Source organism: Lolium rigidum, chromosome 4, assembly GCF_022539505.1.
Source record: "Lolium rigidum isolate FL_2022 chromosome 4, APGP_CSIRO_Lrig_0.1, whole genome shotgun sequence".
Taxonomy (NCBI): Eukaryota; Viridiplantae; Streptophyta; class Magnoliopsida; order Poales; family Poaceae; genus Lolium; species Lolium rigidum.
The window spans coordinates 227,669,579-227,681,141 of NC_061511.1; the positions used below are offsets into that span (position 1 = coordinate 227,669,579).

Genomic DNA, 11,563 nt, shown 5'->3' on the forward strand with positions numbered 1-11,563 from the left:
ATTGGAATGGTAAGAAAATAGAGAAATGGATGCATCTTCTGTGCCACACGTCTTACACATGCCAAGCTCGTCTTAATAAATTTTACTGTCATTTTTGTTTTGCAGCCTGCAGCAGGAAATATTATCTACGACACATGGAGTAGTGGACTTTCTTGATGTCTTTTAATGATAAACATGCCCTTGGGATTCGACCGAGAATTCAATTATTCATAGAAATCTAACCGGAGGCGCTAAATCGTTTAGTTTCTATATAGGGTATAATAAGGTTTTCACCATGGTACACCGTTTGTTCATCTAGTAACAAAATATATATTTGTGAATTAACTATTTTGTCACTTGATTTAGCAAAAGTATCTTTGGCACATGAGCATGAGTGCTCCTGATTTTTGAAAATCAAATTTTTTTAGTTTCAGAAAATTTGAAATTAAATACCCTACATACATATAAACATTTCGAAGGTACGGTAGAAATTTTGTAGAAAAATATGTTGTATTTCGAGGTGTAAAAAAGACAAATTTCTGACAGATATCTACCACTATAGCCACAAACTTTTTTTTTCCTGTAGTTTAAAATAAAATGCAATTTCTACCGAAACTTTGCATTAACATTTAGGAGATGTTTATGTATTCGTGGAATAAACGTGACGATTTTTTAAAACGCAGATGTACAATTTTTAAATATTTTAAAAACTGGAAGTTCTGGTACTGCTTCTCCCTAGGTGCACCAAATTTTAAATATTTTAAAAACTATAATTTTTAAATATTTTTTAAAACGCAGATGTGCACCAATCTGCTTCTCTTGATTTACAAATATATTCATGCAATGCTCACTTTAGTGTGTAATAAAAAGCTCCTGCCTGGTTGGTTTGGAAGATACCAAAGTGCGTTGTTGCGATAATTAGTTCAGCCACGTGGTGACGAGTGAGTGGAACTGAAACAGCAAGGAAAGTTCTCCCTAGGTGGAATCTCGTACCCGAGTCGAACTCGCGTCCCTGTCCGTGACGCGCACGGCCCACCCACCGCCGCGTCTCTCAACCGACCTACTCCGTCTATAAATGCCAGCCCACCACCCCTCTCAACGATCCTCTTTACTTTCCCCACGCGCCGCCGCAGCCTCGATTCATCCCCAAATCGAGACGAGCTCGCGCGCCGCGGCAGCAGCAGCAGCCATGGTCGGCTCGGCCGCGGACGAGCGGGTGTTCTGCCCGGACTGCCACCGCGCGACGGAGGTGGTGCTCGACCACGCCACCGGCGACACCATCTGCACCGAGTGCGCGCTCGTCCTCGACGCGCACTTCATCGACGAGGGCTCCGAGTGGCGCACCTTCAGCGGCGACGCCGGCGGCGGCGGCGACGACCGCGACCCCAGCCGCGTCGGCTCCACGGGCGACCCCTTCCTCGACGCCAAGCTCTCCACCGCCATCGCCTACTCCAAGAACCCCGCCGCCGCCGCAGGCGGCGACAACGCCAAGTCGCTCCCCAGGATGTCGGTGCCCTTGGACTCCGCCGCCGACAGGGCCCTCGCCGACGCCTTCCGCGGCATCGCCGACATGGCGGACCGGCTCGGCCTCGTCGCCACCGTCCGGGACCAGGCCAAGGACACGTACAAGCGGCTCGACGACGCCAAGGGCTGCCCGCCGCGCGGCCGCGGCAAGGACGCCCTCTACGCCGCCTGCCTCTACATCGCCTGCCGCAACCTCGGCATGCCGCGCACCTACAAGGAGCTCGCCTCCGTCACCGCCGACGGCGCCGAGTCCCGGAAGGCCATCGGCAAGATGACGACGCACATCAAGCGCGTCCTCGGCGAGGAGGGCGGCGGCCAGGTGCTCGACATCGGCGTCGTGCGCTCCGCCGACTACCTGCGCCGCTTCTGCTCCCGCCTCGGCCTAGGCAACCAGGAGGTGCGCGACGCCGGGGAGGCCGTGCGGAGGCTCGAGCAGGGCCTCGACGTGCGCCGCAACCCCGAGTCCATCGCCGCCGCCGTCATCTACATGGTCGTGCAGCGCACCGGCGCCGCCAGGTCCGTCAAGGACGTGGCCGCCGCCACCGGCGTCGCAGAGGGCACCATCAAGGAGGCGCAAAAGGACCTCACCCCGCACGCCCAGATGCTCTTCGCCTGAACACTTGCCGGATGCTCGGTCCGCCGGCCTCCATGACATTAACGCTTTGATTTCTTGATTCTTGGCAGGTCCTTGGCACATGTTTGCCATGTCCCGTCATTACGTTTAGTATGTTCTTTGCAACTACTACGTATCTTGAGCTCGGACACATGTGAAGTTTGTGTTGGACTACGTTTCTGAGTACTGAATCATTCGTGAATGAATCTGTGCTTGATTCGATGCTGCCATTCAAACTCATGAACTGAGGTCCGAGACAGGGTTGCTATCGCTAAGCACAAGTTCCAGCAAATGCTTGGCATTTGTCACCGGAATTTCAGTCACTTCAGTGAACCCCAAGAACTGAACTTTCCGATGAAAACAGTGCCCACTTTTCTGCTGAAAAATGGACGGCCGGCTACAATCCAATTTCCGCTAAGTTTTCACTGAAATTGAAACCAAAAGTTGCCGAATTGAAAATTTGGATCGAAAATGACTTCGAAAAACAAACTGGCATGTACATGTGGGGCGCGTTTGGTAGCCTACATGGATTTCCTGCACCACTCCGTCGCGAACGGGTCATGGGGCATGAAATGTTGATCGTTTGGTAGCCTGAGTGGCCTTTTCTGAGCCGGAGAAGGAAGCTTTGTTTCCTGCACCCCATTGTTTGGGTGCCTGAACAGACTACTTTCTTTCCTGCTCGTGCAGCCCACATGCTGTTTGGTTGTAGATAGGGGCGAGCTGTGGTATTGGTAACCCCTCCATTTACAGTGGTGAGGTTACCCAGCACTGCTAATAATTGAATTACAACACACAACAGATTTAGTTCATCACAAAAGGTGCTGGTAATACACAACAACTACTTAGTGGACGAAGCAACTATATTTTGTGATGCATCGCAGGTTCACGCGAGGGGTTAGTATATACCACCTCGAACAAGTTCATCATTACATACCGGGGATCAGTTTCAATCAAGTCCTAGCTAATGGAGGGATACGAGACCACCTCCCAAAATGAGCAGATCATGACCAAGGATGCAGAAGCACTAAGCAGGAAATTGGAAACTGGTTGCGAAGCCGGGTCATTATCCAGCTCCTCCTCTCCGGTGACTGCAGCTTACGGTACTGGGCATACTCTTCTTCGTTGTCCGCAATTAAGTTGATAGCCCTGATTATCAACTTAGGTTGGTACAGCTGCACCCTGCTGATAAACCGTGAAGATCGTGTTCATATGAGCATAGTTCGTGATCGGGGTCCCGACGTACTGACGATGCCTAGGGTTGCACTGCAATCTACAAGGAACAACTGTTAGTGCGGACGACATTCACATATATAGATCTATGAAGGAACTCAATGAGGCTTACTACCTGAATGTACTCGCCTACTGTATCTTCATCAGCAGCACAGAAGCAGCAACCATCTTCGCTCTAGTCCAGATTACCATTAGTTTTCATCTTCAGTATGACGCTCCACTGGTCCTCCAATACTTTCTTATGTGGTTGTACAGCTGAAGAGTGGTCACATGTATGCCAGCGAATGTAAGTACATCAGCAACTACCTTCTTCATTTGAATCCCATGTTAAAACAGACGCCGCTATGGACGAGCTGAACCAACCAGTTGAGCACAAAATCTGATAGCTCAGGTTTCCAAACCATGACTGGTTTGCTTGAAATCAGAGATTTCTCAACATTGACAGTAGGAGCAAAAAGATCAGGGGAGCCCAATAGTATGATCGCCTACATGAAAAACACTACCAGATCAATGAACTACCGGTACCACATCCACATCCTTAAGAAGTACCACTAGCAGATCAATGAACTACCAGTACCACATCCACATCCTTAAGCAGTACCACTAGCAGATCAATGAACTAGCACTACCACATCAACATCCTTAAGCAGTACCACTAGCAGATCAATGAACTACCACTACCACATTCACATCCTTAAGCACTACCACTACCACATCCACATCCACATCCTTAAGCAGTACCACATCAATGAAGAGCGAGAAAAGTAAGAGTGGTCTTACAATCAGAGGTGCCCCACGCAACACTGAGGTCGGGGAAGTAGGGGACCCTGGCGAAGATGCAGGCAGCACCAGCGTCCCAATGGTAGAGTCAGATGCAACCTGGACAACCTCGACCGGGGACGAAGGAATGTCCTACAATGGATACGTTCAAACCATCCCTGTGTACCCACAAGATCTGGATCTAAGGCTAGGTTTGCAGAAGCTTACCACAACCGAAGTCATCGATGCAGAGGAAGAAGACGACCATCTGCGGACAGTAGACGCAGCCACATCCATCGTCGCCGCTGCAAGCCTCGCCGACCGTGCGGGTGAGGAAGAGCCGGCCATGTCGCTAGATCATGAAGGGTTGATGAGCTCGAAAAGGGGGGAAACGGGGGATTTGGATTTGGCGGTGAGAGAGCCGCCCTTATATACGGTGACGAAATTTCATGCGCGGCGACCGAATTCATCCCGCCGAGATTTTGCTGTCCCGCGCGAGCTCGCGCCATCTCCCGCGGTGCTCTGCGGGAACGCGGCGTTATCGAGTTCTACCGAAACAGGGGTGGCTCGCTAGAAACGGACGAACCGGATGTTTCTCCAGGACCTGGCCCGAGGGTGCTTCGAGAAGCGGTTCGTGCAAGAACACGGGTTCGGCCAAGTAGCCAAACGAGCCAAAAAAAATACTAAACCGATGTGAGCCAAGGGTCGCACAGCCTACAAAAGCGCCGGTGACGATCATTGAGTCATTCTCGCTCATATAGCAAGGTACTAAATAATAGTGTCGCGACCGCTTGAAAGAATCTGACATTGGTAGTTGCTGAGCTGATATTACTCAGCCATGTTTGCTCGGCGGTAGGATCGAGCCCGAGAAGCAGTAATCTTTTCTGCACGAAGGCGCGCAAAAAAATATTAACATATACTCTAGTATATTGTTACTCAACCCAAAAAATATTGATATAGTAGGGAGCAGCAACCATGATTTGGAGTACATGTCTAACTATTTCTTCAAAGCATGGTTGTTACTCCCTCCTTCCTAATTTAGGATATGTATTGGTTTTGGTCAAAGTCAAATCAAATTTGACTAAATATATATAAAAATATTAACCTTTTATAGTAATACCAATTGCATATCATTGAGTTAATCTTGTACTCCCTCACCAAATGAATAAGTCTTATAATTCTTTTTTAAAGTCAAGCTATCTAAACTTTAACCAAACGTTTAGAGAAAACTTGTATATAACAATATTGATTTTGTATTGTACATGTTAATAATTTATTCTAAAAATCTAGTCAAACTTTACATAGTTTGATTTTTAGAAAAAATATAAGCCTTACTCATGAAGCGGCGGTAGTATATGCCAATATTATTTTCAATACATTTAGTCAAAGTTTACGTGACTTTAACTCAAATTATATGCATCCTAATTATGAAAGGAGGGAGTACATACACTACATGCAACACTTCTAGATGCTTCACACACAAATACAAATTAGGGTTTTCTAGGTCCCGCGTCACAGAAGGAAGGGTAACCCGTGTGCAATGTGAAAGATCCCTTATGGCCTAAATATCCACGGTGTGTTGGTAGCTCTACACGATTTACAAATACAGAACGTGAGAAAGATATCAGACATTGTCAGCATTCATGATGCTCATCACACACGACTGCGGTAGTTGAGAACTAACTTGAGATCATGTGCAATCGGTTTGATATGTGTCGCATATTTCGAGCATTTCGGCTTCTTCGTGCCATCTCAGACTGTGGGAAACATTGGTCGTGTGTATAGTGTGTTTCTGGAAAGTTGCCTCATAGGATTTCGTTGGATGGATGTATCTTGTTCGCCTTCCCCCGGTGTGCCACTAAGCGCGTTGGCGACGATGAAGCTTCTTCGGACATTTCACCAAGTGCAATAAAGCCTGAAGGAGATATGCCCTAGAGGCAATAATAAAGTGGTTATTATTTATATCTTTATATTTATGATAAATGTTTATATATCATGCTATAATTGTATTAACCGAAACATTAGTACATGTGTGATATGTAGACAACAAGAAGTCCCTAGTATGCCTCTTAAACTAGCTTGTTGATTAATGGATGATTAGTTTCATAATCATGAACATTGGATGTTATTAATAACAAGGTTATATCATTATATGAATGATGTAATGGACACACCCAATTAAGCATAGCATAAGATCTCGTCATTAAGTTATTTGCTATAAGCTTTCGATACACAGTTACCTAGTCCTTATGACCATGAGATCATGTAAATCACTTATACCGAAAAGGTACTTTGATTACATCAAACGCCACTGCGTAAATGGGTGGTTATAAAGGTGGGATTAAGTATCCGGAAAGTATGAGTTGAGGCATATGGATCAACAGTGGGATTTGTCCATCCCGATGACGGATAGATATACTCTGGGCCCTCTCGGTGGAATGTCGTCTAATGTCTTGCAAGCATATGAATAAGTTCATAAGAGACCACATACCACGGTACGAGTAAAGAGTACTTGTCGGGAGACGAGGTTGAACAAGGTATAGAGTGATACCGATGATCAAACCTCGGACAAGTAAAAATATCGCGTGACAAAGGGAATTGGTATCGTATGTGAATGGTTCATTCGATCACCGAAGTCATCGTTGAATATGTGGGAGCCATTATGGATCTCCGGATCCCGCTATTGGTTATTGGTCGGAGTGAGTACTCAACCATGTCCGCATAGTTCACGAACCGTAGGGTGACACACTTAAAGTTGGATGTTGAAATGGTAGATCTTGAATATGGAATGGAGTTCGAATATTTGTTCGGAGTCCCGGATGAGATCCCGGACATCACGAGGAGTTCCGGAATGGTCCGGAGAATAAGATTCATATATAGGAAGTCATATTCCAAGTTTGGAAATGATCCGGTGCATTTATGGCAGGTTCTAGAAGGTTCTAGAAAAGTCCGGAAGAAATCACCATGGAAAGTAGAGTCCCGGAGGGACTCCACCTTGCATGGCCAGCCAACCCTAAAGGGGAGGAGTCCAAGGTGGACTCCCCTAGGGTGGCCGGCCAACCCCCTCATGGAAGGGGGAATCCCACCCCAAGTGGGATTCCCACCTTGGGTAGGTTTCCCTACATATGGGAGGTTTCATTGTTGGGGTCTTATTCGAAGACTTGGATACCAACACTTGGGGATTTCCACCTATATAATGAGGAGGAGAGGGAGGGGGCTGCCCACTCTTGGCCGCACCACCTAGGGTTGCCCTTGGCCGGCGCCCTAGCCTCCCCCTCTCTCCCCAAACCCTAGCGGTATCTCTCCTCCACCACATCCCGCACGCCTAAGCGAAGCTCCGCCGGATTTCTCCACCACCACCGACACCACGCCGTCGTGCTGTCGGATTCAAGAGGAGCTACTACTTCCGCTGCCCGCTGGAACGGGGAGGTGGACGTCGTCTTCATCAACAACCGAACGTGTGACCGAGTACGGAGGTGCTGCCCGTTCGTGGCGCCGGAAGCGATCGTGATCAAGATCTTCTACGCGCTTTTGCAAGCGGCAAGTGAACGTCTACCGCAGCAACAAGAGCCTCATCTTGTAGGCTTTGGAATTTCTTCAAGGGTGAGACTCGATACCCCCTCGTTGCTACCGTCTTCTAGATTGCATTTTGGCTTGGATTGCGTGTTCGCGGTAGGAAATTTTTTGTTTTCTATGCAACGTTATCCTACAGTGGTATCAGAGCCGTGTCTATGCATAGATGGTTGCACGAGTAGAACACAATGGTTTTGTGGGCGTGTTATCACCAGAATTTGACCGAGTCAGAGGTGGGCCGCGATCAAGATGGACTTGAAGAATATATATATAGAAGAAATACGTGAATCGGCCTTACATGCAAAGTTTGGGCTAGTTTGCCCTTGTATCTGTAACATATTAGATTACGTGTCGGTTAGGAGTTAGAGTTTTACCCGTGCACGGTTAGGTGCGCGCCTGAATTAGGAAGTCCCTTGGACTATAAATATGTATCTAGGGTTTATGGAATAAACAACAACCAACGTTCAACACAAACAAATCTCGGCGCATCGCCAACTCCTTCGTCTCGAGGGTTTCTCCGGTAAGCACCATGCTGCCTAGATCGCATCTTGCGATCTAGGCAGCACAAGCCTATCTCGTTGTTCATGCGTTGCTCGTGCTGAAGCCTTTTTGATGGCGAGCAACGTAGTTATCTTAGATGTGTTAGGGTTTGCATTGTTCTTCGTATCCTATGCTGTCGTAGTGCAACCCTCATGCATCTAGCCGCCCTTACACCTATCTTAGGTGTAGGGGCGGCACCCCGCTTGATCATAGTTTAGTAGATCTGATCCGTTACGGTTGCTCCTTGTTCTGCAAGGATTAGTTTAACATCCGCAATAGTTAGGCCTTACAAAGGGTTGGAGGATCCAGCGGCGTGTAGGGTGGAGTTCGCTAGCCCTAGACAGGACGTTCCGAGGATCAACCTCGTGTTGGTTTTTAGGCCCTGTCTAGGATCGGCTTACGGTCACCGTGCGCGAGCGCGAGGCCCAATCGTGAGTAGGATGATCCGATTATGCGGTGAAAACCCTAAATCGTCGTAGATTGCATTATCTTTACCTTGATCAAGCAGGACCACCATATATTCGGACACCTTGTACGAATCATGGGTGGATCGGCTCTTTGAGCCGATTCACGAGATAACTCGAGAGCCGATCGAGGCTCGTATTTAATGTTTACGTGTATGCCATGCAGGAAACTAAGCGAGGCATCATCCAACACCTTCCCGACCAGGTATAGGTCAGGTGGCACGCCCTTGCGATAGCATCGGACGTGTGACCAGGGAGGCTTTGCGGGCCGTCGCTCTGAGGGACTGGGGCCAGCCGCAGCCCTAGTTGTTCCCGGCTCTACTGTGTTGCCCGTCGCTGCCCGCCAGTGGGTTTCTGACGTCAACACATTCTGGCACGCCCGGTGGGACCATCTTCGACATCCACCGCATCGCCATCTACATCCGAGATGGCGGGAAGCACTCCGGTCAAGTACGAGGATCTGCCTGATGAACTCAAGAAAAAGCATGACGAGATCAAGGCGGTCCTCGAAGCCGAACTCATCGGCTCTTTCCACAGAACCCGCTCTCATGGCGTCAGATGGAAGGGGTTCACACCTGAAGGCGCACTCGATGGAGTGGACCTGTCCGCCCCGTCAGAAGAACGCACCAGGTCGCTGCGTCAGGAGATCAACTACATGGTGGCTCATTCGCTGCACCGCCACTCGAGAGCCTCGGTGAACACTTTGGAGCGTGTCGCTCCGCGCGTGGTCCAGGAAATCATGAGCCACCGGTATTCTCCGTCGGGACCAGCTCTAGGGACTTACAAAGGAGAGATGCCACTCCGGTCCCATCCTCCGCTGCCGTTCGCATGGGCAGCACCGAAGTGCCGAACTCATCGGCATACGTCGTCTACAAGATTGGTGGTGATCCTAGTGACTACCAATTCCTACCTGAGGCACCCAAGGAGATCCCGCACGGATACGCGTGCGCGTACGTACCAGACTGCAACACCTGGGCACTCTCGAACCAGGTTGCGACAGCAGGGGCCTCTGGAACAGCAGGAGGAACGTCGGGAGCCGATCTTGAGAAGCAAACGCGGTTAGCTAAGTACGCCACTCCGACAAACCTCCAGAGCCCAGCTCCTGCAGTTGGCTTAGAACCGGAAAAGCAAGCATGGCTGGTGATACGTCTCCGACGTATCGATAATTTCTTATGTTCCATGCCACATTATTGATGTTATCTACATGTTTTATGCACACTTTATGTCATATTCGTGCATTTTATGGAACTAACCTATTAACAAGATGCCGAAGTGCCGCTTCTGTTTTCTGCTGTTTTTGGTTTCGGAAATCCTAGTAAGGAAATATTCTCGGAATTGGACGAAATCAAAGCCCGGGGGCCTATTTTTCCACGAAGCTTCCGAAGTCCGAAGACGAGACGAAGAGGGGCCACGGGGTGGCCAAACCCTAGGGCGGCGCGGCCCCACCCCCGGCCGCGCCGGCCTATGGTGTGGGCCCCCGTGCCTCCTCTTGACTTGCCCTTCCGCCTACTTAAAGCCTCCGTGACGAAACCCCCGCACCGAGAGCCACGATACGGAAAACCTTCCGGAGACGCCGTCGCCGCCGATCCCATCTCGGGGGATCCAGGAGATCGCCTCCGGCACCCTCGCCGGAGAGGGGAATCATCCCCGGAGGACTCTACGCCGCCATGGTCGCCTCCGGTGTGATGTGTGAGTAGTCTACCCCTGGACTATGGGTCCATAGCAGTAGCTAGATGGTTGTCTTCTCCCCATTGTGCTATCATTGTCGGATCTTGTGAGCTGCCTAACATGATCAAGATCATCTATCTGTAATTCTATATGTTGCGTTTGTTGGGATCCGATGAATAGAGAATACTTGTTATGTTGATTATCAAAGTTATGCTTATGTGTTGTTTATGATCTTGCATGCTCTCCGTTACTAGTAGATGCGCTGGCCAAGTAGATGCTTGTAACTCCAAGAGGGAGTACTTATGCTCGATAGTGGGTTCATGCCTGCATTGACACCCGGGACAGTGACAGAAAGTTCTAAGGTTGTGTTGTGCTGTTGCCACTAGGGATAAAACATTGATGCTATGTCTAAGGATGTAGTTGTTGATTACATTACGCACCATACTTAATGCAATTGTCTGTTGCTTGCAACTTAATACTGGAGCGGGTTCGGATGATAACCTGAAGGTGGACTTTTTAGGCATAGATGCAGTTGGATGGCGGTCTATGTACTTTGTCGTAATGCCCAATTAAATCTCACTATACTCATCATGATATGTATGTGCATTGTCATGCTCTCTTTATTTGTTAATTGCCCAACTGTAATTTGTTCACCCAACATGCTCGTTCGTCTTATGGGAGAGACACCTCTAGTGAACCGTGGACCCCGGTCCAATTCTCTTTACTCGAAATACAATCTACTCGCAATACTTGTTTTACTCGTTTTCTCTGCAAACAATCATCTTCCACACAATACGGTTAATCCTTTGTTACAGCAAGCCGGTGAGATTGACAACCTCACTGTTTCGTTGGGGCAAAGTACTTTGGTTGTGTTGTGCAGGTTCCACGTTGGCGCCGGAATCCCTGGTGTTGCGCCGCACTACATCTCGCCGCCATCAACCTTCAACGTGCTTCTTGACTTCTACTGGTCCGATTAAACCTTGGTTTCTTACTGAGGGAAACTTGCCGCTGTGCGCATCACACCTTCCTCTTGGGGTTTGATACGTCTCCAACGTATCGATAATTTCTTGTGTTCCATGCCACATTATTGATGTTATCTACATGTTTTATGCACACTTTATGTCATATTCGTGCATTTTCTGGAACTAACCTATTAACAAGATGCCGAAGTGCCAGTTGTTGTTTTCTGCTGTTTTTGGTTTCAGAAATCCTA

At 48.6% G+C, this 11,563-nt stretch overlaps 1 pseudogene; it reads left to right on the forward strand.

Moving 5' to 3' along the window:
- The first annotated feature begins 1,168 nt into the window (after nt 1-1,168).
- LOC124707443 lies at nt 1,169-11,159 on the forward strand (annotated as a pseudogene).
- The last annotated feature ends 404 nt before the right edge of the window (nt 11,160-11,563 follow it).